This window comes from Cyrtonyx montezumae, unplaced genomic scaffold (genome assembly GCF_038088225.1).
Source record: "Cyrtonyx montezumae isolate F1298 unplaced genomic scaffold, pur_monq_1.0 scaffold_10, whole genome shotgun sequence".
In the NCBI taxonomy this organism is placed as follows: domain Eukaryota; kingdom Metazoa; phylum Chordata; class Aves; order Galliformes; family Odontophoridae; genus Cyrtonyx; species Cyrtonyx montezumae.
In genome coordinates, this window is record NW_027071826.1 from 38,193,712 (window position 1) to 38,219,101 (window position 25,390).

Consider the following 25,390-nt stretch of genomic DNA (forward strand, 5'->3'; position numbering starts at 1 on the left):
AACATATGATCTTTCTAGGCACAAAAGATTAAAAGAAAATATAAATCCCTGCTTTAATGTATATATATGCACAAGGGTACAGATATGAATAACAACATAGGCTTATGCACATACATAATTTGTAGCTCTACATTTGCTCTTCAGGTTCCTTTATGTATAGCAAAGGGAAAAAGGTAAGACACTTCAAGCAATTCAGAGTATTCCAGTGTAGGGATCCAAAGGTGGAAGAAGGTTAAAGTCTGTTTCATGTGGGAGGAGTTTACCAGTGGATTATGTGATTGGCACTTAATTCTTTGAATAATATTTTGAAACAGCTTCCCCATTTGCAAAATGTATTGGGAAACATAAAGGTACAAAAAAAAAAAAAAGTGGTGTAAACGATGGTCATTATTCTGTTGCTATTGTTGCTGAAGTATGATCTTTACATTTCTCAATCATTCACTGATTCTCTAACAATATCAAATGCAAGGATGAGTAAGTTGTGATCTTCAAATAAGATTAATACATGACTTGATGGTTTTACTTGATGGATGTGTCACATTTTGTGCCTGTTGCAAACCTGTGACATTGCTGCCAATGTCTGTAGCCAGCGACAGCACACTGATTTTGTGAGATGTAAATAAATACTACAATGCACTCCTTATTTCTCTTGTAGCATTCCCAAATATTAGCTTTGGGAGAAAGGGGTAAAACACACATTTTCCGTTCTCTAAGAAGAAGGTGAAGGGTTACAGGAAAGATAAAGTCATAGCAGTATGAAAGCTGCAATCAGAAGAAATGAGAGCACCTGGAGGGATGTATTTCACCTGGGAAAGCTGGAGGAAATGGTTTCCCTTTTTTCTCCCAGGGAAGAGATTTTCTCCAATAAGTAAACTTCTACAGATTGCTGTGATCTTTTTTCCTTTTAGCATCATATCAACCTCATATGTATCAACCTTATTTTTTATATGGATTTTAAAGTGTTCTACATTCAGGAAGATTGATTCAACTAAAGGGCAGAAAACAGATATGGAGAAGGAATGTAGCATGTTAAAGAGCTAGGAGCTGTGTGAACAAACAGAGTGGATATCCTTGGATACATTGGTAAGGAGGAATTGCTGTTATTTATCATCTCTGCAAATCTTTCCATAAGAGTCTTTCAGGCATTTTACGAGCACTTATTTAACGTCTCCCTCCTCCTCATCTGTTAAAAGAGGGAAATTGTGGTAAAAGTTGTGTGAGTTGTTTCTTTCCAGTTTGTGAGTGATACTCATAGTGCAGTGATTGATCACAGCTAGTGGACCTCAGGTGCTGGGGAAACACCTGTTCCCGCAGAGCAGCCGGGCCTTTTCAGGAAGGGGAGACTGCACTGGCTGTTATGACTCATTTATGGAAAGGGAAAGAATCTTGCTGAAATTCTGAAGCAAAGAGGCACTAAGCTTTTCCTTTCTGTAGCAAAAGAGGAAATTGGCTGGGATCTTGGTGTTTGCTTCTGGCAATTCTGTATACCCTCAAAGTTCAGGTTACCTTTGATTCTTGTTAGGAAAGCATGATATCTATTCTATAATTGAATAATCTGGAACAAATACCAATTGTAAATTGAACTGTGTCAAATCTAGAAAGTAATCTTTTCCCTTTCAGTGTGTGAATGCTGTACTTCATTCTGGGCCCAGAATTTACTTCAGTATGTAAATATTTTTTGTACTAACACTGATATTTTTTCTAAGGAAGGTTTGGATAGTTTAATATTCAAGGCTCTATCTTTATTCTTCTTGTTAAATCTTTAAGCTGTCATAATTGACGGATCATTTGATCAAAAAAGTGTTGCTTATTCTGTTTTGCTGTTCAGGACTGAACAAAATTCTTTGAATAACTGAGATTAAATATATTCCTATAATACAAATGGCTTTCTCAGCAGCATATTAGTGACGTAGCCTAGAACAGCATTAAACTTTGGAATAATTCTTTAAAATTCAGCACTGTTATCTTAATTAAAGGAAGAACACAAAACCAAAACAAATATTTCCTAACTCTGGCATTCATATGCGAAGATGTACTCTTGTACAATGTCAGTAACTCAAACATTGCTGTGTGCTTTCAGTTTACGACGACTAAAGAGCAAGGCTAACAATGAACTACATTTCCTCTTTTTATTTTCAGAAATAAAAAGGCTAAGGATAAATGAGCAGTATAATTGCTGATGAGTGATTTAGAAGAGTGTATGTATTTAAATCTTAATATTATTAAATTTAATAAATAATTGTTGTAGGCAGGGTCACTGAAACTAAATCTTGTATGAACAGCATAGCTTATGAAAGCTATGCTAGAATATATATATATATAAATAATGTGTGTGTGTGTGTGTGTGTGTTGGGGGGGGGGAGCACAATTGCATTAAATTTACAGGATTTGTGGATTTGTAATGGGTCTGCTGATTTAGAGTATCCAGCCCACAAAAGAAATTAAGCAATAGTTACATGTCTGCAATTACTGAACTGTGAAAAGAGATACATTCATTGCAATTCAAATACGAGGAGACAGTTGGATAGAAAACACATTTTAGAAAGACTTGGGAACAAGCAATGTGTGGTTGATACTAAGCAAAGGACAGGCTCATCTTTGTGCTGCAGGCAGTAGGCATACTGGAACACGAACTAGATGTAATCGTTCTGTGTGTGCTGGCTTACTGTTTGCTGATGAACAAATGTATTTATTTGTACTTGCATGAAATCACATTTTTATTCTACTTGATCTCAAGCACCAAAGCTGTTTGGTACCTGTTCTGGCAATGGTCAGAAGGCAGACAATCAGGTAGTAGTCTGATTTCTTTAATTTTTTTTTCATTCTTACTCCTGAGAGCCGCAGGTGCTATTCAAGAGGCCAAAAGAGGCTCTGCATGTTCTGAGGCCAAAATGAGGGCAGGTGGAGGGTATGGAATGGCATGGCTAAGTAGAGTACATCTTTTGAAGAGTGGCACACATCTCTGGAAGCTAGAAAATATGTTACTCTCCTCAGTAAGGCTTGAGGAAAATCATGTGGGATAGTCAAATGGAAATTGGTATAGAAGAAGGAAGAGATGTGCACCCCACCTCCTTTTTCTTACCTGTCCTATGTTTAAAAACGTTAATAGAATTGGGCTATCTGATAGGATAGTGATACTCTATTTAACTGAGTCCAGAATCAAGTGTTATCATGGCTGCAGCTGGCTCCGTCTTCTTAAACACTTAAATAAGTAATTTTAAAAATAAAAAGTCTGACTGACAGCTCCTTAAACATTTAGTAGATGAAGTTGCAGGTTGGTTGGTGTATGCTATGTCAATCAATTTCATTTGCATTCAGTACCTCAGGCTTCACTGTGCAGTCTACGTAAGTGTTTTATGCTATGAAGAACGTATTCTTGATGTAGCTACATCTGTCCTCCCAAGCTGCTTCCTTGTCTGCTTGTAATTCTTACAGTATCATGGTAAATTAGCAAAAAATTCAATAGTTTGAGGTCTTGCATATAAAGAAAGTAAGTATGAGTGAAATGTACATAGAAAAGGGATGAAAAAACAATCAACAAACAAACCTTAATGCTGAATATATTTTAACCCCCAAAGTAGTATTTCTTTTACAATATGTTTTTCTTATTTTGGTTTAAAACAAAAAAGAAAAAAAAAAGAAAAACACATTCATGGTTATATGATCAGGCCTTTTAAAGTCAAAATCTGCATGCTAAGGCAATCGTGATCACATCTGAAACTGCTTGATTATTTTTCTGTGGAGGATGAACACTTTATTGCCTGAAATAACACAATTACATTGCATTCCTCAGCACAATAGCTATCATGAAAAGTAGATAAAGAAATAGTTTCTGCTTGTTCTAATTATGTTTTGGATAATAATTACTTGAGGAAACAAACAAGAATTGTGAGGCAGTACCCAAGAGACTTGAAATGACACTTCTGAATAAACAGCATGAAAGCATTCTAAGTGATGACTTCTAAGATTATTAACCCTTGTTTATGCTTTAGGCCATATGATCTAGAAGTTATTAAGAGGGACCTATTTGCAAAGGAATCACTTCTGTTGCAATGCAGAGGAAAAAGAGTAACTCACTGATCAAAGAATATTCATAACCTGAAAGAGCTGAATGAGCTGTAACTGAACGTGCTGTGAAGACACATTCAACTCTGATTGAAATCCAATAAATTCATACATTTATTTGAATTCATAGGTGTACTGTACCTTCTAATTCTTTATGCATGTGTGATGACTTCCAGCAGTAAAGGTAGGGTGACTTTGTAGTTCAGATAACAAGATAGAAAAGACTTGCATTAGCTATGTATGCCTTGTATATTGCAAATGTTTTTCCTAAATCAGTCTGAGTATAAATCAATTGAAGTGTTTAATATACTTCTCTCCCCTGTTACCCAGTGCCAAAAGGAGATTGCAATTGGAGACTGGAGAAGAGTAGTGACCTATGGTGAGGGGAGGCTGCTGTGCATTGATAATGCATAACCTAGAAGAGGGTTGCAAATTTTATGTTTGGCATGGGGATGCTTTTTTTTAAACTTAAGTGAGTTGATTATTAAGTGCATACAGTTAAGTTTATTTGCAGGTTGATGAGGGTGTCAAAGATTAAAAATCCCACTCTGGTGAAAGTAGGTTACAACTTGGTTTCCAATGCTTCAGTTAGTTGATTTTTACAATTTCCTACTGATTAGGAATTCATGAATTTCATAAAATCCATACAGTTGCAATGGACCTTTGAAGATCTAATCCAATTCCCCTGCAATGAACAGGGACATGCACAGCTAAATCAGGTTCCCCATGGCCAGATCCAAACTTGCCTTGGAAGTCTCCAGGGACAGAGCGTCAACCACATCTCTAAGGAACCTGTTTTCATAATGGCAAGGGAATGATGGCAAAGGAGAGGAAGAGGCTGTGGTTCCACATAGCATACACCTTTGATTTGCATCAGATCCTCCAGTTTCCTTACAGTTATCTGCTTCTCTCCACCCCCTGCATTCTACTCTCAAATTGTCTTGTGATGTGCAAGTTTTATATCTATATATATCTACGCTTCAACCACATGTAACTTTAGTTTCCTGGAGCTACTACAGATTGACATGTTCATGATAGAGATGCCCTAATTAGACAGCTCAGTGCACAACACATCAGTTTCTGATCCATACATCAGAACAAATAAGGGTATATTAATCAGAAAAACAAAATACTACTAGGAGATTACAGCAAACTAATTAAAGCCTTGCTAGAACTGGGGGACTCACATGGTTAGTTTGAAGAGGAAATTAACGTAGATTTGTAGAGCAGCTACTGGGAACGAGTGCTCAGGAATATGCAGAATTCTTAAGTGCTATCCAACTTTCCAACTCCATTCTCTGAAATACAGAATTAGGATATGAGTGATAAAAGATGGGATCATAGCGAAGGCGTCAGTAAGTCTCACTTCTTCCAGAAAGAAAACAGCTTATATATTTAGAGATGTAGCACATGACAGCCCATTGAAACTGGAACAGTGTGTTGGAAAATATGGAAAATGTATATATTGTTTAACACAATGTTATTGACAGGCAGTTTGGCTGTGCCGTGATGGAAAGCTATGGAAGGGATTTTTCTTCTGCTAGTCAAATTGCCTCCCAGAATACTGGACTTGAATAACTTTCTTCAAAATTAAGGATGCTTGTTCTTAGTTGCCAGTTTGATTAAAATGATTGGTCTTAATGCTCTTCAGTAAAAGCCTCTACCATGAAAAGTGATCACACATATTAGGTTTTTTGCAAGTATGTTTATTTAATCTGAGGTTGATGCTGAAAAGAGGCTGAATGTGAGAACCTTTGCAAGAAACTGTATTCATGAATGTATCAGTGAAACTGAGAACAGTCTGGCCAACTTCCTTTTTTCATACATGGTACATACAGTAGAGAACATTTTTCCATTTGGTAAAATTCTAAACCTCTTAGGGCAAATCTGGAAGTCTATATTGAAAATCTTTTTGCTGTAAATGAAAAATGGCAGCTTGGACTTAATTATTCTTTTTAAAAACATATTCTCTGAAGATAGCAAATACCTTTAGATGTTGTTAGAGAAGCAATGACATAGATATTTATTTATCTTAATATCTTAATGGAGATAATCATGCTAACAAATGTCTTCTATGCTATATAGAATTGTTAACACATTAGCTCTCATGTGGAATTCATCCCATTCTGCCCTTCTTAAAGTTTATTAGGATTTTTTTTTTAGTGTTATGGTTGTTTTTCTTATTTATTTGTTTTGGTTTAATTTATTGGTTGTCAGTGGAATTTAATTTTTGCTAATATTTCAGTGGAGCCAACTTGAATAATTCACTGAACCATAATAAAGTCTTTCCTAAAGTCATTAAACCAAATTCTATTACTTTTTTTCTGCAAAAAATTCTATTAGCTAATGGCTTCAATTTACAAAAACGTATTCAGACTTAACTCTTAATATGAAATGCAAAATATTCTCACTCCATTATACGTGTTTTCAGAAAATGTGATGGAACATGCAGTATTTTTAAACCTTGACTATACTGTGTATGGAGTACTGAATCACTGAAAACTGTTTTGTTGTTTATGGTGGGGTTTGATTTGCCTGCTTTGTGGGTTTTCTGAATATTTACCATGCAAATAAAGCACTGCTCCTTTTGGATTTACTAAAATTACTCTTTAAGGTGATTTCCTTTATCTAAGAATTATGCCAGCATTTAATAGCAGTTACTTTTGTCAGTATTTGATGTAAAATAGCAAAAGGGTAAATTTCATATTATATTGTGATGGATTCCACCTCCAGGACACATCTCTAAGCGCATAATGCAGGGATTAAATATAAAGATCAGAACTTTCATGCCACAAGTCTGATGAAGGAAATAATGTAGGACTTTGGCTTGAAGAGTTGTGAGTTTTTATTCAGCTGATCAGTATGAGAAACAGTATTATTAAGCGATTGCCTTGTTACTTGGGTTTTGGAATAATCTAAGCTGGGAATTATGATCATTCACATCACCTTATGGATTTTCTGGAAACAGAAATTGGTGGCATACTGTTTGAATCATTTTTGTTTCTAAAAAAGGAAAAGTTTAAATGGAAGCTCAAAACAAATTACAGCAAAGTGAAATTGGTATGTTGGCATGGTGCTTCTCAAAACCTCTTGACAGGTTTCCATAGTTTCTGCGCTGGAGTTAGAAACATCTGTGCTGGTCTGAGTCTCAAACCCAAGAACATCATGGCATATAAATAAATCATACATTCCATATTTATGTAGCTCTTCTCATTGCCATGTAGGCAAAATCTTTCCCTGGGGACTGCTGAAGTACTGTGCAGACCTTGGTTGTTTGTGTGTACCAAACCCTGACACTGACTTTGTCTGCATACAGAACAGAAGCAGTGTGTACTCATGCTTAGACACAATAACTTCTTAAATTGTATGCTGTTGATTACTGTGTGACTTTTAGCTGGTCATAAAGATTTCTCTGTCTGGGTTCTCAGAATGTCTGAGATGAGCATGCCTGCTAACCTCACAGGAATTGCACTGATTGAGGATTTAATCCAAATATCTCATGTAATGCAAAATGAATTACCATCCACTCTTTCTGCATTGTGCATTTTCATTTTTAATGTTGCTCTGTTCCTTCTTCTCTACGAAATAATAAGGTAGATCATGGATCATCTTCAAAAGCTGGATAGGTGTTAATGTCTATTCTGAGTACCTGCAATTATGCATCTCTAGGATAAGAGATCTCTGCATCACAATTTCCCTGACAACTGCAATCATCCAGGCAATGCATAGTTTACATCATTCCTAGATCAGACTTTGCTATGCAGGGTCATATTTGAAATACAGAGGAATGATTCAGATGTGAGTTACTGATGGGCCTTCCCCATGTATTTATTTATTTTAGGAAATAGAGAGGGCTGTTCCTGATTTTAATATAAAGTCAGGGGGGACTATGTGAGATGGGTTTGCATTGTAGAGTCAAAAAAGTCATATATGCAGTGACATTTTTAGAACACACTATGTTGAATATTAAGTTCTGCTCTATCTGATATGATCAGATTTTTGTCATTTGAAGATATTTGCTGATGTCAGATATGCAGGAGTCTTATTCAAGCCAGCTGAGGTATCTTAACTGCTAAGAGGCAAACATAATCCCAAGTGTATGAGGCAACTTACTTTTTGTGTGGCACAAAACATTTAGAGAACTCAACAGGAGTATCGTACTCATTTTTTGACTTGTTTCTTATCGTGCCATGTAACGAGTCCAGGTTTGGCAACTAAAAGTATTCTGGCACACTGATTTTCTCAGTGAACAAGCAAGGAAAAAACTCTAATCAAGACAAGGGGAATTTCTTGAGAAGAGAAGGGATGAAGTGAAAGCTGGCAACTAATTGACTAGGGCTATGTTAGCACAACTCTTAGAAATTCTGTGATTTGCCAGGAGTCGTGTAATTTGAGCTGTCACAAGATTTGTTAATGTGTCTCTGGGATGGAGCAAAGGAGTATCCTTAGGCTATAAGTCTTCTGAAAAGTGCATCTTTTTAAAGAAATGCCTGAAGCAGAGCATGGGAGATGGGAACAAAGACAATGGTCTCCAAGCTTTAATGTGTCGTGAATTAGGAAAGTTCAATTACAAGAGTTGGAGTAATAAAATCAGAAATCAGTTTCGAAGAATTTAGGAAATGGGAGGAGATACTGAACATGATGCATGTATTCAACAGAGTAAAGGATGTAAACTATTCTGTAACTAGAGAAAGGGAGGCAGACAGATTGCCATTTAAGTCTGCATCATGAAAGTAAAGACAGCTAATGACCAAACTTGCTGTGGGAGTTTGTCCTTAAACAGATGTGCACTGATGAAGTCTGCTAGTATTAAATAAATGAACACATTATTTATTTCTCTTTTTTCACAATACTTTGAGACATTTCTTTGTGTATAAATTTGTTTCATTCAAGCACATGTTCTCTTAATATATCTGAATTTTTCAGATGCCTTTTAGTTTCAGTGTGTCTGTTGAATATACTGTAAAGAAACTCTAGCTCTGATGTGATAGAAAGACAGTATTTCCATAAACAGCAATGTATGCAAATGCATGCTTGAGGTATAACTTTGCCTTCAGCTAACAAATTAAGATTTCTCTTATTAAAATTTTCTCTTTAACAAATCAGAAAAGTTCTTGCCTGAGCTAGCAATCCACTTTGAGGCTGGTTGAAAAATTCCTTCTGTTACCTAGCAACTAGTGGGAAGGATGTGTGGGAACATGAAGTCTGACTCAATGCACCTGTGTCAGTAGCAGCAGCATTGGTTCAGCAAAGTAAACTGGGGTAGGAAAAAGAAAGATGACTTTTTTATAACTTCTCTTTCTAGATTTTTTTTTCTGGTCTTGCTTGAACAAAACTATTTGTAGATCAGCTATGTGAATTAGGGTTGCAGTGTTTCTTTTTACAGGATGATGTTATACTTGCTTCTGAATTTGTTCAACTACTTCTATGGAAAAAAAGCCATGAAGTGATCTTCTTGTCTCTTAGTGATTACAAGTTTGAATTCAATTTTGAAATATTTTACATAACCAGCTGTATTTAAATACATAACTGTATAAAATGAATGTAGTTATTAAAGTGTACGAACTGCAAGTGTTTTTGACATGAAACTTCCTGGAACAGAAGCTTCTATTCCTGGTGCTTAGAAGAAGAATAAAATATAAGCAGAAGTGAAGAGTGATGTAAGCAGAGAAGTAGAACAGAGCACTTGGCTGGAGATTAATAGATATGCAAATATCTAATTTTTGTATTACCTTTTAAAGGTAACATCTTGTGCAAAGGAAAACAATCCTTTTATATTTTGTTCACACATAAATATTTTTTAAGGAACAATGTATATTTCTTTAAGACTCCAATATGCATTCATGTAAACATTTTTTACTTCTATGTATGAAAGATTTAAACAACTAATAATTTAATGGTTGCTTATTAAAAAAAATAAAATCTGTTCTTAATAGGTTCAACAAGATGATTTTCCTATGACTATTTGAACATGCCCATTAAAAAGAGGAAGAGTAGTAGGTGTGAATATGCTGAAGAAGAAAACAGATTTCAATACAACTTCACTGGCAAATTCAAGTTATAAGATTTTTTGTTTGTTTATTTTTATATTTCCTGTCTTTCTGGTGTCCTATGTAAAGATCTCAGGACAGGGGATCCTAAGTGTTTCTGTAGAGCTCTTTAGCACAGGAAAATCTTATTCTCAGATATCCAAATGTTGGAAGGAATTTATTTATAGAGAGGAAGAATGTAATTGTTCATTTCAAAATCGAATCTTAATTCTATTTAAAAATATGCACTTCTTAGTTTAAATGGAAAGTAGAATGTTTTTAAAGCTCTGAGTAACATTGCTTCACTGACATTGGTTAGACTTTCTTTGAGACAGTGTGTTGAGTGAAAAGAAGAAACTGAGCCAATACAATCAGCATCAGTAAACAGAAAAAGGGAATTCCTCCATTGAACTCATAATCCTTTAAGAGAGGACTATAGTAGTAGTTTTGTTTTGTGCTTTGACAATTCTAAACAAAAACTGCTATAGAACATGGACAAGTTTACAAGAAGTGTGTATTTTGTGGGAGCTGAATTCTGTATGAATTTATTACAGGACAGGTGGGCTCAACAGGGAGCTGGCATTGTTATTACTAGAAGACGATGCTAGTGCACGTTGTATGGTTTAAAAATTCTAAACAATGGACAAATATCATGCCTGTTTCAGGTGATGTGGCAGCTGCCTGAATATTGTCCTGATTTGCTTTCTTTCACTATGAACACAAAATATAACTTGCAGTTATTATTCTTCTCAGTAGTGGGAGTGTGACCAGCAACTCTTCTTTCTGAAGGTATGTTTCTTTCCTTAGGATCTCAATCTTCCTTGTCTTTTTCATCTTTGCTTCTGTATTTTTTATTTATATTATAAGAGAAGTTTCTTCTCTCCACTACCAGTCATAGATCCTACTGCTTAAACAAATATAAATTCTCAATTATAAAATATTTGATGGTTGTTATAAATTATTTAATGAGATGTCCTAAATGAAAGATACAGGTGATCCTCTCTAATCCTCCTTTGTACCTTCCCCCTCAGTCTGCTTGTGTAAAACATTAAAACCTTTTATCATTATGCATTAATTGATATTAATGAGGTTAATCTTTACAAAGTAGAGATCATCTTGCTTTAGTCAGACATTCAAGGGAGAACTTATTAAACAAAGGGGGAAAAAAAGTATGGAAATAAAATATGGAAATCTGTGTAGTGACACAGCCTGTTTTCCACAATTTCACATACAGATGTTAGGCTGCATGTTTGCTTTCAGAAGAGTCCCCAGAGGAGCTACTTATTGTGTCCTGTGAAACAGTGATACCATAATGGAAACTGATGTTTCTATTTATTTCATTTTGCTTTTGGTGACTTAAACTCTATGAGGTGAGATTTTTCTTCATCGTTCTGAGGGAGGAATTCATAGCAGTCATGGGTGTAGAGAACTTTAGCTTTAGGAAAAAATCAAATTGATCTCTCTAACATTAGAAAGATTTGATGCAAATGGACGGCAGAAGGCATCTAGTTAAAAGCATTTAAGGAACCATGTAGTCTTGGAGATGATAGATAAAAACTTACTGGGACTAAGAAATTCAAATTGTAAAGGAAGAGAGAGGAAAGTTTGAATCGTTCATCTTGTCTGATAGATAAATATAATCATAATAGAAGACTTAGAAGAAAAGTTTCATTCTGTGAAAAGCAAAAAAATATTTGCAGAATGGAATTTATTGCCAAATGTATATGTATATATTTGTTGGAAATAGATAGCATGCCTTGATAGGAGGAATTAGTGGTGGTAGAATATTCCTTAGGTGAAAAAAATAAAAAGAATAACCCCTTTCCACATAAGATTAATGTATCAAGAAACTAAGGCTAGGTTTAGAATGAACTGCTGTGTGCAAATTAAGTTTTGCCAAAGCATGCACTTTCTGCACAGGCACAACTGATTTTGACACTTATCCAGTTTGCTTAGTGTCAGTGCTTGCTGTCTAGGGTTATCCATCATCTTCACATTGTTAATATCTTCATTCTATTTTCTAAGATCTGTATACTCTGGTCACTGACCGGAATCTGAAACAGCATTTTGATGAAAGTGAAGTTTCATACTGTAGTCACGCTGATTGTATCTTTTTGCATGGTGATTGTACAGAATTTCTAGGTGCGGCTTATCATTTTGTAAAACGATTTCATCTCAGTAGCTGTTTGGGAAACTCGTGAAACTATACGTATAATTTAGATAGAAGAGTTCAACTACTTTTTTAATTTAATGGAATATATTTGGAGTCAGCATGAAGTTTTTACTTGGTCTAGGACTTCAGTACTTTGACGTAGAAGAGATCTTCAGCAAGAGCCTAAAACTGTTTCATGTCAGTTGGCAATTGCTTTCTATTATTATGGAAATAGCTGCCAGTTTGGTAATGATTGTCTACTTTTTTTCTGAGTTTTAATGGATGTGACTAAGGTCCCTCATTACTTGACAGCTAGGAGACTCAGATGCTCCATTTTAGCTCAGAATTTAACAAGGAGTATATTCAAAATATATATATTTTTTCCATATCCTTCATGAATAGCTGCCAGTGTTTGAGATCAAAGATCAGCTTTGAAGATAATTTTAAATGGTACTTCAAATGAAATACAAAGAAATAACAGAAAACATACACACACACAAAGCAACAAAATGTGCATCTCTTATGTTCAGTGATGATTGAGAAATTTAAATTTGATCACTTCAACAACAGGTGAATTCTCTTGCTCTTATTAATTCCATCATATAAAACTGCCTTTTTGTTGCTGTTGCTTCTATTCCATTGTTTTTCTTGTACATGTAATATTCATCTCAAATATTGTTGAATGTAAACTCCTAATATGTATTGAGATTTTGAGCAATAAGTGTTAGTGATGCATTTGAACGTCTACAGCTTTTCATGCTAGAGCAGCCCAGGCTCATTCCAAAATATTGGTTGAAGCACAAAATGGTCCTTTGGTTTTGAAAATGGTTACTTTTGCAGCTACAGCACTGACTCATACATAGCTCTTATGATGTCCGTTTGCTTGCTTCCAAGTAAAAGACAACCAATTTATATTATATGCTTGAAATCTGATTGAAAGCGCAACCTGCTAATTTAAGAAATGCAAGATGTTTTTAGAAAAGACTTAAATGCAAGAACATATCAATAATTAGAATCAGCTTCTTTTTTAAAGACAGAAACTGAAAAGTGCAGGAAAAGTAAGTGCATAGGTTCCATGGAAGTTGCAATGAAGAACACAATAACACTATTTGGCATCAAGTTCTCAGCTACAATGGACTGTATTTTCAACACAGTCACTGCCATCAGCTACGTATTTTTGCTGGTAATGAACAAGAGCCTGCATGCCGTGTTTATAGAAAGCTGCACCTCTGCAGGAGTGATCCACTGTTGAAACACACTACCTACCTCACTGTGCTCACATGCACTGTTTGGTCTCCATAAACATTCAGCAAGTGTCAATTAACATTAATGGGTACCATTTTTTCCACACAGAAATTCTGTTCCCTTTGCTTTATGCACACTTCCACATAAGAAGCCTTTTTGTCAGACTTTCTTTCTGCTGCAGTCTGTCACATGGCAATAAAATGTAACAGAATATTGATGAAAAAGTTCAGCCTCTACTTCCATACCACCAACATCCACCTTTGATGTTGTGGGCCAGCCTAGCAGTATAGGAGACATTATTTTCAGAGAAACCCGTATGTAATATTTATTTATATACCTGGTTCCTCATGCTTAGAAAATGCCTCTTTAATAAATAAACAATTCTCAATTTGAAAATGTAGTATAAGAAAAAAGAAGTCATAGTACTTAATTTCAACTAATACCTGGAAAAGGACAATCTTGGTGTGAGGATGAACAGAGGAAGTACTTTACTCCAAAGTAGAGTAAGCTAGACTCTACAGAAGTTAATTTTAAATGAACCCTTAAATACAGCAGGGTTCTCCAAAAATAGTATTCAGGAGGTTAAATTTAGGAACTTATTTTGTATAAAGTGCAAGTATCTTGAACAATCTTTTCCTTATTTCTTAAGAATTATGGATACTTTTCCCTTGAATTTGATGTTGTTCTTCCAATAAAATAAATTCATCGAACATTTGTCACTGTGCATATTCAGAACTGGTTTGTACGGAGCTTTTGAATTAATCATTAAAAAACTAGTTGCGTTTAACACTCCTTCAAAACAAACAAATATCTCTAGGCAGTATCTTGCCCTAGAAGAAAAATTTGCTTCCTATACTCACTTTGATCACGTGCTGGGCGTTATATGACCACGTTTGCCACAAAAGGAACAGTTGATTACCTGTTGTTTTTATGGATATGTTCAAAACAAATGGGTAGGACTTCTAACAGAGGCGAGAAATTACTGTACCTTTTAACCTTGTAGCTTTTTTTGACTGACCTAATAGTAGATGTCCAGGAGAACTTTATTTTTGGAAAATTGAATAATTACATCAGTATAGAAAAATGCTTCCCCCAAGGTGGTATTCTACGTTTCTTATCGGCTATCTGGGCAACTGAGCACCAGAAGCTGCAGCTATGTTGGGAGTAATCCTCAACGGACCTTCACTTCCATGAAGCTATCTAACCGCTCTCCAAGCATATTGAGTTTTGTGACATCCTGTGGCAAGGTATTTCTTAACTTGATCACATATAGCGTGGAAAAGTACATCTGTTTATCTTATACCTGCTAATAACTTCACTAAATGCCCCTTAATTCTTCTCTTATGTGGAAAAAGATAAACAAGTGTGCTAATTCACCCTAACTCATTCTGTTCAGTAATTTTTCATGTTTTTTCATTGACCCTCATGGAATAATTGTCTAACTCTCCTCTCCACATTATCAATCCCTGCCACTATCATTGTTCCCTTGTCTTTTCTAGGAACTTTTCTAGATCTCCAGGGTTCTTAAGATGGAGCAATGTGAAAATAAAATAATATTCCAGGTGAGGGTTTAATGTGGATTCATACAGAGGAACAACAGTTTTGTATGTACCTCTGAGTAACAATTGAACATCTTTTTCTTTTTGATTGCTGTCAAGCTGTGTGCTTCAAGCTGATGTTTTCAAAGAACTGCCTACTTTGACATAAAGAATATCTCCCAAACAACAAAATATCATTTGGAGTCTGTGCTGTGTGCATTTAATTAGAGCAGTTCCTTCCCCATGTGAATCATTCTGCATACTACAGTTAGTTTGTCTATGTATATTTATAATTCAGGGTGTCTACTGATTAGTTGGTTTCTATAAAGCAGCTGTGTAACCTGAAGGAGCTGCATGCATTAAATCTTAGCAACTCATTTTGTGTGGGCTGCTGAACAGACAGACATTAGCTGGAAATGACTTCTGCTCTCTGTTCACCTGGGCTAATTTCAGACTAACGTCATAGGAGTGAAATGCTCTGTATCTTGTTACAAGTCTCTGGAGCTTACCCAGTCAAATCCATTCATGATTTGCAGCTTATTTATCTTGAAAGATTTGTTCTGCTTCTTATAGACCTGGAAAAAAAGAAAAAAAAAAGATTTATGTATTTTTTTTCATCAAAGTTCTAAAGGAAAACAAATGAAAAATTGTTACCAATCCTTGTGACAAGGAAAATAAATACTATTTACAGATACAAAAGTGTCAAGTGACATAATATTAAAATAAAGAGTAATTTGATCTTCCTTTGAAGGAAATCCTGTTGACAACGGAGTGCCCTGGGTGTTATTCAAGTCTCTGAACACAGCATAGAAGTAGACATAAGACTTTGAGATGATTTCTGTTCTCTGAATGAGGTAAAGAAGCACTATCTGACCTGAATTTGTGATGAATGTTGCTTATCAATGTTAGCATTAATGTTCGTAGACTAAATAAAGCTGCAGGAAGTACCGCATGGTTAAATTCTCAAAAGTGCATCAGAATGTTCTATCACTTTCTGTCCTGTACTTTTAGGCAACATTGCTTTAATTATAAAAAGTAGGATCAAACAGCTTTATATAAATGCAAAGAATTTATAAATTCAAAGTTCTCTTTCAGAGTAATATATTGCCACTGTTTAACATGTAAATATTTCTTAAAATACATTATACACTGCTCCTTTTTATCTCTCCATCTACTTTTAAAGAGCTGCATCAGATACCCTTCTCCATAGTATGGGTTTCACTGTGTAACACAAATACTGTACAACCTGCTCACTGAGATCATACTGTCTGCCTTCCTGGTGTTAACCATTATAGTAATCAAATATATCACAACACTTAAGTAGTAACTGTTGCAAGGAAGTATTATCTTTTTCCACTTTACAAACATTAATTTCACTATTAGCAGTGCCAAAAGCAGTGTTAAATATCATGAGTATTGCCTGAGAATGCTGCTGTGACTAATGCTTATGAAATCACCACCACCATGGGATGACTGTTCTCCAGTTTGGGTTCAAAGCCAAGCATGCATCTTGGTAAAACACAAATGAATCAACCAACTTCTCTTACTGACTAGTTGTCCTTCAGTTAGCAAAGATGAAGCTTTAAGCTGATGACAATGCAGTTCTTGGAGAAGTTAGAGCGAGTTCCACTGTTAACTTAAATCTGAATTGAGAGTAAAATCAGAATTGAGAAATGATACTACTATAGGTTAAACCATTAAGATCAGATCAAGCACAGAATTCAATTTTATAGATGTATAGATGAATGATCAGTCTTTTCTGTCATTAATGTTTTCTGTAAAGCCCTAAGCCTCTGCAGGGTGAATGCAGAAAACTTTCTATGTAAGGACTGGACTTATATATATAAGATATATATAAGATAGATATATATATATAATATATATATATATTTTTTTTTTCATAGCATCGTAGAATGGTCTGGGTAGAAAAGGACCTCAAAGATCATCTAGTTTCAACCCCCCTGCCATGGGCAGGGTCACCAACCACTAGAGCAGGCTGCCCAGGGCCACACCCAGTCTTGCCTCAACTGCTTCCAGGGCTGGAGCATCCACAACCTCTCTGGGCAACCTGTTCCAGTGTTTCACCACCCTCTAAGTGAAAAGCTTACTCCTAACATCTAACCTAAATCTCCCTTGTCTTATTTTAAAACCATTTCCCCTTGTCCTGTCACTATCAACCTGTGTAAACAGGTTTTCTCGCAACTTTTTAAAATAATTTCATATTTTCTATAATCAACATGACCACTCAGATTGGCATCAGATGCAAAGTATATTTTAAAATTGCTTGAGAAAAGACTCATTTAAGGATAGAGGAAATCACTAAGAAACAGATGATCTCAAAATTTGAAAAAGTGGAATACACATTAAGGTGGAAGCCAAGGTATTTTCTTTTATTGGCTCAGAATTAACTTTTTGTAATCAACCATTCTCTAATTGGATGTTACAGGGGGTTAAACAGGGAGTAGGATATGATAATTCATTACAAGCCTTTATATAATAATTAGTGAAGAAATAATAGAATGAAATGGTCCCAGTCTAATACTTTTGAAAAGTGGCAACAGAACTTTTTTGTTAATGTTTTCATCAGATTTGCAAGGAGTGAACTGGCCAATTCCTATGTGCACAGGCTTCACTACAGTGATGGAGTTAGAGGCCATCTCATGGCGTAGCAGAGAAGGAGACACCTGGCACTGGCAGCTGCTGGGGACGTAATGGAGAACTGCATTGTGAACAAACTCTGCCAACTTATTCTGCTTCCTATGCTCCAAGTAAGAGTCTATTAACTTAATTGAGCTATAAAGTCTTACCATAATTTCTCTGTCTACCTGCACAAAAGAATGGGATTCCTTTTATAGTTGGAATCTTTTAGGCAGTCCTACAAGTTATCATAAGGATGCTAATAGTGAAATTTGAAGTGTAAGCAGAAGTCTGGGAACATATTCTGTTTTAACCTAGTGGCTTTAAGTACTTAGGTTTTGCCAACACTGTCAAAAGTATCTTTGCTTTCAGCTGCTTGCATCCATGAGTGATCAGTGTCTCTGTACTCAGGCTTCAGGTGGTGAGAGACTACTTAATATTTTGACCTTCATTTTCTGCTATTCATCAAAGATTGCTTTAATAGGTATTAAAAGTAGAAGGCTGTAACAATATGCCATTTCAATATTCAGTTGTTTTTATTATAGTAGATAAAATAATCTGTAGTTTTATAATTTATTTTTTTTCCTTTTTATTAAAAAAAAAGTCACAGTCTCCCACAAAAGGGCAAAGAAGTTTGGCAGGAAATAAATACCATTTAGTTCCAGCTTGTTCTCAGGTATCAGAAGGGCTGGCAGTTACTGAGCTTAGATTCTTACAGTGATGCCCAATTCAGTGCTATAAATCCAGTCCCATTCAGTATAAGAACTATCACAATTATAGATTCACAAATAGTGCATGGCCCAATTCATCAGTCACATTAGAATAGGCTCTCACAACCACCTTTAAGAATGTTTATTAAAGCAACAGATTATAGATTCTTTTGGATTGCCAGTGATAAATAAGTTGTCTGCAAAGCATATGAGGTTAACCAAGAACATCTAACTAAAATTGAGTTAAATCATGGAATAGATCTATAGATATTTCTAAGTTTCCTAAGGAAGCACTTGGTATATCCAGGTATGCTGATCTCACCCAATAGATGTTCTTGCGTAGGAGGCAAGAGAGGCTTAGTCTATAGCTGACCCCATAAACCAGTGATGTCTTCCTGACTTGTCTGCAATGGTATCTTTTCACAAAATTCCTTCTCTCTTTTTGACATTTTTATAATATTTTCTTAGTTTCAAGTGAAGCTTGAGTGACTCTAGTAAAACATACCTTTGTTTTGCAAATTCTTGTCAGATAAAAATTTTTTGTCAGAAATATGGAAAACTGATGTCTCAGGAAAACAAGATAGTGTACCAGTTACAGTAGTATTATAAAGTACTCATCTCTGCAAGGTGATCATGAGATTTGTCCATGAGACAAAACTTTCTCCGCACTCCATGTTGGTTTTCTCTTAGAGTCAGCATACCTGTCTGCCCTGGTGTTTGCCATCACCTAAAGATACAAGTCAAATTGCTTAGGAAGTTATCATGGAATGGAATATCTGCCATGTTCCACTCTGAACATTTACCTTTCTTCTCTCAAGAAGTGGACCTTTTAATAAGTCACCTCTGGCAAATTTTCTACATAATCCACCTTGAGACTACAGGCACTCAATCTTGACAATATTTAGACGAAACTGGGGACAACACATGCCATCTTTTTATTAGGATTAAAGCTCGAGGGGCTCTCAGGCTTCTCACTGTTTATGGGGCAAGATGACTGACTCACAGTCATAGTACTTAGCAAGAATGCATTATCAGTCCTGAGCAAGGCCTTAAGTGTAATGACCTTACAAAAAGGAAGAGGTTATAGGTAGGGAGTAGTATGCCATCTTACACAGCCTCAAATATATACGCTGAATTTTATAGGTAGTAATACAGAGATTCTAAAACAGACCTGAGGTTCCCTATAAATTGTTATGGCCAGAAAACGTTCACTGGCAATGAGGTTTTACAGACAAACTGAGGTTTGGGAGGTGAAATGGAATGGAGAGTAAGTCAGTGACTACACAGAATTTATTCTCAGTTAAACGTGATATAAGCATAAAAAAGAGAATGGTAATTTCCTTTACACTGTGAATATGGAGAGGTATGTGTATGCATATATGAATGTATGCACACAAATGCATACCTGAATCTATATATTACAGTCTCTGTTAAGATCAGTGAAACAGTTTGAAAACTGCCATGTTCCTCCATTACACAGTATTTAGTAAATTAGTACAGTAAAATTAACACTATGATATGTTTATATAGATAAAAGTGAACAAAATGCTGGCATAGTGATCATTAATTTTACTTTCACTTCAGATTTAAATAAGTAAATACTTTTTAAGGGAAATTTTACCTGCTTTATGACTCCCTAAGGAAGTCTTTTTTCTTTCACAAATGTAACGCAAAAGAGTATAATTCCTGAGCTGTTTGAGTCAGTCATATTTGTAATCAATTCAAAGAAGGCTCTCTTATTGTTTTTATTGCACATATGGCAGATGTCTTAGTTAAAAGTTATTGGAGCTAATCACTATTTATCATTTCAGTTTCACTGGGGCTTGTGCTTTGGAGAGTCAACAGTGGGTTTTCTTATGCAGTTCATGGAAGTCACTCTTTTTTGTTCATTAACCCTTATGGCAACACAGTATTAAAACTGTCCCATGAGCAGCATGTACTTTTCAGTATGTCAAACTTTTTTGAAGGATATGTTCTTCTTTCTGAGATATCCTAATCAATTCTGTTTTGAAACTATAGATAAGGTGGGAATTATTTTTATGGGAAATCAAAGGATTTATATCACTAAAGAACAATAGCATACTTGACATTGCAGAAAATTCCTTCTCAGGAAGGATTTTGACTTTGTTTTCCAAGTCCTGAGCCACTGCATGTATGATTGACTAAGATGTTTGAACCAGTTCTGTAGCTGATAGGAATTTCAGTTGCCTGAAGAATGTAGGATAGTTTCAGCTGAGCTTCTGACCTCAAACATATTGTGGGTAAATGTTCCTTCTCTGGCTTTTGATATATATTTTAAGATTCCTTACAAAACTTAATTGATAATAATGTGTTGTAGAGAGAAGGGTTGGCTGTGAGTTGTCAAGCTCTTTTGGTTTATACTTTCTCTAAGGCAGCATATTCATCTCTTTGTTTTGCAATGCAGTTCAGACATCACTGTATATATATATCTCTATTAGCTAAAGTGCATATTGCCTTTGTTACAGACTTAGCTTAAGGATGTATCTACCCTGTCATACCAATTTGGATCATGAGTGCCCTTTTGAAGCCAGTCTCTGTTTCAGAATAAACTCAAACAAAGCATGTTCTCCAGGAGTAAAGTAATAATTGCAGGTTGCTCAGAAAAGGCTAGAGATGGTCCAAAATAAATGCCATTAGTGACATCACTGTGGATGCTGAGTCTTCAGATCAATTGTTTAGCTCTACAGAGTCTGCTTCTCTTGCTAGCACACCTTGAGAACCCTAAGGTGATCACACACACACAATGGGGCATTAGCAAAAGCTAAATACATTTTAATCATAAATAATATTCCAATATGTACAATACTTGGGACACTGAAAATCCCAAGGTTCCTTTAAAGATAGCAGCCACCAGTGAAACAAAGCAATGCCATAAAATATTTTTAAAAGTTATGAAGTGAACCCACTCTTAGTTTTGTCTGAATCTGGACTCAACAGGATACACAAAATTTGCAGAGCATACAGTGGTTTTCTCAAACAGTAATAATTAAAGAACTTGATTTAGATAAGTTATTGTTCTACTGCAAAAAAGCTGCTTAGTGATTTGATATATTGTGTAAGCCATTCAAGCACATGCTAATACTTGTTCAACCACAAGCTTCAAAGACAGCACTTTTTAATCATAGTCAGCTTAGATTCTTCCACCAAGAGAATCCCAAACATTGGTAAGGAAAAGATTCTAACCTATCAATATGACATGGTTATGGAAACATCAAATATGATTTTAGATTGTTGCAGACAAAATTGTTTCAGAACAACTAGAGAGGTATTAATTGCACTAATAAGGATGCATCCAGAACAAAATTACATAGCTGCTGACTTATGAGCAGATAAAGAGGAGCAAATAATTACTGGGAAGAGAGAGAACTTATTTTGTGGACTAGAAGAGCCTTAAAAAATAAAACAGAGAGAGAGAGAGAGAGAGAGAGAAGGGAGTTGGTAAGTCACTATGACTATCTCAGAGAATAAACATCAGAGATAAAATAAGTGGCTTGAACATAAGGACAATTTCAGTACAAAAATATATGTAAATAAACAGCCTATGTGTGAGTTTAGCCAGTAAGATTGCTGAAAAGGCGCTTTCCCAGCATTTAGAAAATAGAAGCAGAGAAAATAATATAGCTGATTTAAACTTAAATCTTAAGTTATTTATGAATGATAAGCCCCAAGAAATTCATCTGTCTAAGCAGGAAACCAAGCTAAATGACTGCAAAGACCTTCAGTTTTGCATCTTGCATCTTTTAACTTGAGTGGATAATGACAGATTTTGATGGCTGGAATAGATGATTTTAGCGGTCTTTCCAACCATAACGATTCTATGACTCAGCAACACAGAAATTTAGAGATTCCCTTGTGAATATGTTTGTTAATTGTTCTGTTTATTTTTTTCTTGTTTATTTGGTTGATTTTTTTTTGCCACATATGTTTTCACCAGATTGCTTGCAGACTCATAGAGCTATAATGGATTTGTTCAGAATCCTCTCAAGATTTTGAGAACTATGTACAATCTAAAAAGTAATATGATTCAACTTAATGTATCATATATTTTGTCAGTAGATGATAGTTTCAAGGGCTTAGACATTTGCATCTCATTCTAAAGAATGTTCAGCTATGTATGTCTAAAATACTCATCTATGACTTTCTGCAAAGGTAACTAAATATGTAATATTAGAATGGGGATGATGAAATCTCCAGAATATATTCCCATTATATAAGCTCTTCGTATGAATGACATCCAAATATTAAAGTAGGAATGATGGCAGCAAATATAGCAGGTTCTACTCCAGCTAACAGCAAAAGTTGTAAAATTGATCCTCACATTCACCACCAATAGAAGAACTTGTATTGAAATTCAATAAGTTACTGAAATATCTTACAGCTATTAAAAATTAACTGTGTATTAGTTCATTAGTTAAATCTCATTAAGTGATCAGGATTGTATTAGCATATATTTACATAGACCTAGATCAGACTTCAACTTGGTTTTTTTTTTAATTCTGATTTACTGATTTCAGTGAGTTCCAGATTTCAGTACTGCTAATTCTTATAACATATTTCCCTTCATATTTCTTTCATTTCTGGAAAATCCATGCCATAACATGATCAAGTTCCTGTAAAGCAAGGTAGGTAATTCTAGTCAGAGACAGGATACACCCTTCCTCATCTTTTAACAATGGGTAGTACGTTCTCTGCTTCTCCTTTTTGTTGTTGTTGCTTTGTTTTGTTTTGTTTTACCATACTATTATGACCTTTGAAATTTTCATTTTTTGTTCCTATTGCAGAATGCACAAAAGACTGACAATTTCAGGTAATTAAAAATAGAAAAATGTCAGCTAGTCGGGTGATTAGGTAAAATTTGCCCTGAAATTGTAATGGAGTCTTGTACAATGATTATTCTCACTTGAATTATTTTCCATTAGAAATATGTGTTGTTTTTTTTTCTAATTAAAAAAATCAAACAAATGTATTTTTACATTCAAATTCAACAATCAAGGAAGTTAGTTTATTGTTACTAAGGAGAGCAGTCTCCAGCAGTTACAAGCTGACTGTCAAGGACTTTGTGCCTGCAAAATGAAGTACAGCCTATGAACATGCGTTCTCACATTCAGTAATACAATACAAAAGCATACCCAGCTTTACAGCTCATTGATTTTATGTTACTTATGTCCTTGTGAAGGTTTGTTGTGTTTTGTTTTTGTTGTGTTTTTTTTTCACATGCATAAAGTGGTGATGGAATAAAATAATTATTACTTGCAAAGTTCATTGCAAGTATGATTTTTTTTTCACCTTGAGGGAGATATCTGGTTTGAAGGTATGTGCAAGGCAACCAAGGAATTTTTTCCTGTATTTCAGTTATAACTACTAGAGTATAGACATAATTTCCATTTATATTAAACCTTGTAATTTTAAGCACTTTTTAAGGTCAAGCACTGAACTCTCTAAATTTCTGTAACAAACAAAATAAATGATTTCCAAAGCTGAATGAGAGGAAATAAATTTTTAAAGCATATGAAGGAAATGATAGCATCAATGGAACAGAAACACACTTTAGCTTATCTGTTTCTAAGTAAGGAGGTACGTACTGACTTGTTTTCTAATCATTTTGCTTATAATAAGCATTACAGAAAAAAAGGAAATCAAAATAACTGTTATTTTTGCTGTGGCTCTGGGGAACAAAACAAAGTTTTTGCCGCTCTTTTCTAGAGTAATGACATTACAAACAGTGAAATAATGCACAGTAATTGTTTTCAAGGATGAGTTTCTAATCATTGCTATCTATTGATTTGATATTGCAGTCAGTTTGAGAATACTGAATATTAAACAATACCTACATATACAATTTATTTAGTTCAAATGACTTCTGGAAATGCTTGCTTAGTCAGTAGTCCACTCACTTTGTTCATCGTACAGGGCTTTGTAAACTTCACTTTAAAGGCAACATCTAAGACTTCTAGCACAAAAGATATCTGATGGTCACAGCTTCACTTGTGCAGGGGAAGGACTGCAGACTCTTTCTTTAATCTCTTAAAACTATCTAAATAATGTTTTTGTCCTGTCTCAGCATACATGTGGATAAATGTTCCTAATTAATCACAAAAATACTTAATGTTTGGAGATATTAGTTTATGTCTATCATAATTAATAGAGGGAAACTGAAAACAAAAGCTGCTTCTTGTCACCACTAGATATCACTGCAAACATAATTTCCAATAACTTCCAGATGCAGGGATGCAAGATATAAATCAGTCTGTAAGCTGACATGAAACAAGTTTAATTCTTTGTATCTGATAGTAGAAGAGGAAAATGTATTTGTAATAGAAAAAGAAAGAAGTGACTTTCGTCTTTCCAGAAACAAAGCAATGAAGAACATTGTAGTAAGTATACCAGTCAACCATTTAGTACAATTTTGCTTCAGAACCATAAAAAATGTAGTGATCTGGGAGATTGAAGTGAATGACTTCAAGACATCTGAATCCATTGGTTTTAATTTTAATATATTCATGAAACAGGCTGCAAATTCAGTGAAAAATGTGGTTTTGATGTTCTCATAAAACAGTAGCAATGTATCAAGAAACTTCATTCACAAACATGAGCACTGACAGCTAACTGGAAGTAGCTCAGTCTGTTCAGTGCCCTTCTTTCAACTGCTTTCAGCTGAAAAACTGACCTCAGCAACACTTAGAGCAAAAGAGGAAACAAAAATTCATAAGGGAAGACAGCGCTAAGTAATCCCCTTACTTTATTATCACTTTAAATTGTAATGTATGTCACAGAAAATATTATTCATCTACTAATATTGTAAAAAAATATCACCTTCAATTTTGCGCGTCCTTTTCTATCTGTAAATCATACATTTTTGCACTTGTACATAAATTGTTTTTTTTTTGTTTGTTTGTTTTTGGTTTTTTTTATTACCTTTGTGGAAGCAAACCAAACAAATAAAATTACATTACATAAGGAATTTAAGTTAAACTTGTACTTTCCAAGTACAAG